The sequence below is a fragment of the Pteropus alecto genome, unplaced genomic scaffold (assembly GCF_000325575.1).
Source record: "Pteropus alecto unplaced genomic scaffold, ASM32557v1 scaffold447, whole genome shotgun sequence".
Classification (NCBI taxonomy): Eukaryota; Metazoa; Chordata; class Mammalia; order Chiroptera; family Pteropodidae; genus Pteropus; species Pteropus alecto.
The window spans coordinates 489625-494975 of record NW_006440214.1 but is presented as its reverse complement, the minus strand read 5'-3'; the positions used below and the strand labels follow the sequence as shown (position 1 = coordinate 494975).

At 58.4% G+C, this 5351-nt stretch overlaps 1 protein-coding gene across 4 annotated transcripts in view; it reads right to left on the bottom strand.

Annotated features, from left to right (window-relative positions):
* Positions 1 to 5351, bottom strand: part of PFKP (phosphofructokinase, platelet) — a 50991-nt gene that overhangs the window by 40263 nt on the left and 5377 nt on the right. The gene's annotated exons all lie outside the window — the stretch shown is intronic.

Here is a 5351-nt window from a genome sequence, read left to right as displayed (position 1 = left end):
CTCCACTGCCCGTGGGTTTGCAGGCGACAGCCCTCCAGTTGCAAAACAAGGCGGAGGGCAGGGGTTTATCTGCAGTCAGCCAAATTCAAAGAAAATGGTACCGAAAAGGACCATGGGTCAGTGATCCGAGAAGATGAAAAATAATTTCATCGCCAGCGACCAGCGTGAAAAAAAGAAACGAAACAATGACCTTAAATACAAAATAAGGGATGCGATTTTATGAAAAGAAAAGTTAAATTAAACCCGAACGCTACCAGTAATACGTGATCAAGATGAACCTGGGCCGTGCCCCACACCTTCTCGGAGGACTTGGGGGAAACTAGAAGCAGCTCTGTGCCCCGCATGGCTCTGCCTCTAAAGGTGACAACTTTGAAAGGCGACACTATTCACGTAGGTGTAAAAGCTTGGGGGGTGATACATCCTGGAAGTAAACCACGTTTGTATCTCTCTCACACTCACGTCCATGTGCACGTTTGTGTCTGGTCGTGTCGTGACGTCACATCCAAACCTAGTCTGTCACACGAAGAAGCTGGACAAACGACTAAGGAACTGGTGGCCGTTTCTCTCGTCCGTCCAGAAGCCCGAGCTCAGTGTCTTAAGACGCATTCATTTATCCTGCCCCCGGCACCTCCTCCCCTCCTACTGAGCAGCAAGACCTTCCTCTCTGCCTCTCAGGCTGGGCGCCATTGACCCCTTGATGGCTCCTGCCCGCGGAGCTGGCATGTCCCCCACGTCTCCCCAAGTCCCAACTCCCTCCGATGTCCTCACTGCGGCCAGAAGGGTGAAAACAGCTTCTCCTTTTCTGCTTGTCACTATACTGTACTTTTCTTTTGGTCGAAAACAATTACAGAATCCGAAAAAGGGAAAACTGTGGGCATAATAAACAGTTGGTGGTTGCCAGGGGTTACGGGGAGGGAGGGGTGGACAGGAGAGCACGGAGGGTGTGAGGGCCGTGAGGCCACTCTGTGAGACACTGTAATGATGGGTACGTGTTACGATGCATTTGTCCAAACACGCAGGAGCGACCCCAAGGGTCACTGATGTCACTGTGGACGAGTGTCCGTTCACGGATGACAGAGGGGCCGTCTGGTGGGGGAGGGGGGTGATGGGCAGCTGTGTATGTGGGAACGGCGGTGTGTCAGGCATGTCTGCACCTTCTCCTCAACGTGGCTGTGAACCTAAAACTGCCCTAAAAATGAGGTCTTCAAGCGACAATTACAGATCAGGCAGAAGATGCCCTGTGTGCTTCTTCCCACGCCCGCCGGCCCCAGGGAGATGGGACACAAGCCCCACGGGAGATGGCGTGAGGGCTGCTGAGCAGTCACCGAGCCGTCTGCAGCTTCGCATTGTTCTGAGATGCTTTTCTGCGTCAGCATGGCCATGTCCCTCCCGAGTCCCCAGGACCTGGGCACGTGGGACCAGACTCCTCAGGGAGTGTCCTGCACCTTGGAGACTCTCCATACCTGCTGGGCCCACCTGGACGTAGGCCTCGAACCTCATGCTCCCCCTACGTAGCCTGACTCACAGCGCTCCCAGCACCCCCAGCACCGACGCCCTCCCTGCACCCCCGGGAGGTGTCCTGGCTGAGAGGCGTCCTGGCGCTCCCGGCTCCCCGGCCACCTGGCCACCTGACAGGCCCCTCCCGCCTGCTCACACCTGTGCATGTTTATCACACAGCAGCCAACACTACCTCTCCCAGTCAGACGGCACAGGTAAACCAGCGCCCCACGATCCCTCCCAGACTCCACGGGGCCGAGTCTCGATTCTACGGCCCCCATAACTGGTAAGTTCACCACCGCCGCTGAAGTGCACCCAGGCTTTCACAGCGGGAGGGGGGCACGGCTGACGCCCCACGTCCCCTCCTGCCGCCCTCGTCCCCAGCGGTCTTCACGGAGGCGGGACGAAAGCACTCTTGGGGGATTTTAGTAAAGTAAGAAATGTCGGCAGGAGCGACACTGTGTGTGACACACGCAGGACGTGCTGCAGGGGGGAACCCCAGCAGACCCCTGGGGAATAAAAGCCCGCCCCAGCTCCCGCCTGTCCCTGGAGGAGATCTGCTCACCTTCACACCAGCCCCTCGGCCTCAATCCCGCCTCCTGGGGGTGACGCCGTACCCACCTGGGAAGTGGCCTGTCACCCCCAGTCTGCAGCAGCCCCCGGGTGTTCCAGGAAGGCAGGGCCCTGGGTGTGGCCCCCAGACTCCCGCGAGGTGAGTCTCCTCTGAGCCCTGCAGCCAGCCGCAGGCTTTATGGGCTTGATGGTTCCAGTAAGTCAGTGAAGGCAGCTGGCTTTCCCCGCAGCTGGGAGCGAGGCGCCCTGACTGGGCCCGGGGCCTGTGCTCACAGCCAAGTGCTAATCGGACGGCTGGGTGCCCCAGCACCCGAGGTGCGGGCCGACAGACCGATGGTCAAGGGAGCCAGTCAACGGATGGTGAAGCCGCAGCTAAGCCCTGGCCTCAGTTTTTCTTACTGTCAGAGCGTCGCAATTCCCTCTGGTGTGTCTGGGCGGCTGAAGCCCCAGGGGGGCTTTGAGAAAACGAGGCCTGCAGCCCCCCACCCCAGCTTGGTTGTTGGGGTGGGCCTGCCTGCATGTCAGGCCTCCTCCCTCTGAACCCAGCACACGGCTGGGACCCAACCACTGCCTGGGGCTGGCGGCTGGCCCTGGCCGCCTTCCGAGGGAGGGACCCTGGAGGACAAAGCCCAAGGAGCAGAGAAGCTGATTTCTACCAGTGGCCTCCTGCGCACGTGATGGGGTCTCACAGCCTGGCGGGAGGGTGGGGAAGGGGGGCGCTGTTTGGGCCATTTTTAGTAACAGCTTAGACAGTCAGGTCTATCCGTTTTGCTTTAAGTAGCCAGACCTGCGAAATAAAACAGCTTTCGTGCTTATTTCCATGGGAAAATGTGATCCTGCTACCAATTAAAAAGCACAGTACTTGGAAAGCAAGCTCTCTCTATCTTTCCCGAAAACCCGGGTCCTCCTCAGGGGATGTGAATCCAAAAGTAAACAAACCTTGAAGGAACTGGGGCGGAGCTAAGCAGGAAGAGTGTGGTAATTACTCCAGATACATTGTCAAATTGTCTTCTCGAAGTTACATGTTAACAGCTTCTTGCTGAAACATCAAGCACTTACACTAGTCACTAAGATAAAGCCTTCCTTTAGGTCGGGGAGTGAGGTGAACCTCCAGTTTCCAAATGCTTCCTGAGATTCTGTTCTGATAATACTTATACTTGTCCTAATTTGTAAGAAACAAGAAATACCCTGATTCTAATCAAATAACTGGGGTCCGTCCTTTTCTTTCCTATGTGAGCCGAAGAGCATGATAAACCCAACCGAGCCCTCGGCAGCCTCGAGCCACACTCCCTGCCCGTTGCCCAGTGCTCGGAACTGCGCCCCTTACTCATCTCAACATTTAAACTCCTTTTCGAAAAATAAAGTCCGGCTGCTCAGCTCTCCTCCCAGCTTCTCCCTGAATTCCCGTAGTTTTCATCTTGGTGCCTAAGCAAAGATGGGGAACGTGAGAAAGCGAACTTAAACGCACCCCAGCGCGCTCTTGCCATGAAGTTCTCCGCGAAGCTAGCTTCCCCTTTGGACGATTTGGGAATGGGAGGGGAGAAAAAAAAACCCTAAGACTGTGTCAGGGCGCTGGCGCCCCGTGAATCAAAGTTACCAGGGGGAGCGTCCCCGCCCCGCGCACGGCCCAAGCTGCAGGCCTGTGCTCAAAGTCAGCGGGAATCGTGAGAAAACCTTTATGGGACCTTCCATCCCCCATCTGTCTGTCCATCCATAAATCCGTCCATCCATCCATCCATCCATCCATCCATCCATCTGTCCATCCGTCTGTCCGTCCGTCCATCCATCATCCATCCATCCATCCGTCCATCCATCATCCATCCATCCGTCCATCCATCCGTCCATCCATTTGTCCGTCCATCCTCTGTCCATCCGTCTGTCCGTCCGTCCATCCATCATCCCCATCCATTCATCCGTCCGTCCGTCCATCCATCCATCCGTCCGTCCGTCCATCCAATGCACACGCATAGGTGCCATTGCCAAGCTCCGTGGGCCACCTCACTGAGAAATCGGGGGATGGCCTGGGCCTGGGGGCTCGTCCCAGCCGGTGAATAACAACACGACAAACAAACACGTGACGCCGGGGGCGGGCGTAGTCGGGGGAGGATAAAACGCAGAGCCGGGTGGGGGGACTGGAGTGTGGGGGTGCGGAGAGGGGCTGCAACCGTCCGTCTGTCCGGAGCTGGCACTGGGCGCTGCAGAAGCGCTCCCTGAGGGAGGCTGGAAGAAGGCGACAGAGGCCAGCCAAGTGGACATCTGGAAAACCGCACTCTAGGCCGGCCAAGGCCAAGGCCATGGCAGGACCGTGTCTGCCACACGCCACGTCCCAGCCTCCACCGCACGCGTGAGGCCATGGCCTGTCTCGTCAACAGCGAACTCTGAACAGCAGCGGCGCCGTGCCAGAGCCCCGTCACCGGGACGGCGGGCCACCATGGGACGAGCCGGGGCAGAGACGCGCTGGACGCAGAGGCTCGGCGTGGGAAACAACGGCGGGATGTCTGAACGCGCTTTACAGTAAAGACGAATCGAAATATTGGGTTGAATGAAACATACAGTTAAAATTAATTTCACCTGTTTCTTCTTCTTCTTTCTTTTTTCTTTTTTTTTTAACGTGGCGACCAGGCAGTTTAAAGCCTCCGCCGCAGGCCTCACTGGGCTGCCCGGCGCCCAGGCTGGGACCCAGTCCTTACGGCCTGTGTCCTGCAGGAAACTCGCCATGCGAGGCACCGTGAGAGGCGTAAACACCTGTCCCAGCTGTCGGACGTGGCCCATTTCCTCTCGTGGGTCTCCCCGCGGTCACTGGGATAAGCTCGGCTGTGGGGAATGTCCTTTGCCCAACCCACCTGCCCCACACTGCTCACTCCACACTGGCCTTTCCTCCTGCTGCTTGGAGGACCCCATCAGAGGTCAGACCCACCCCCCACACTCGCACAGCCCTCCCCACCCCTGGGTCCTGCGGGCGCCCAGCTCCACCCTGACACCCTCCACCTGTGGCCGGATCCTGCTCCTCAGCTGCCCAGGGACCCTGAACCTGGCCTCTGAGCCCCTCCCCTTCTCCCTCTATAAAACCAGCCTTGTCAGAGGCAGCCGGCGCCTCCAGGTAGCTTCCCGGTGTCACAGGTGAAAGCAAAGTCCTCCTGCCGGCCCCTCCCAGAACCCTGCCTGTGTGGCCTGACCTCGTCCTGGCCTCCACTGGCTCCCTGCCAGGGCTGCCCTGGGCCCCGCAGGGGCAGGGGACTGGCCCCCAGGTGGCTTCCTTACCCAGCCCATCGTGCCCAGGG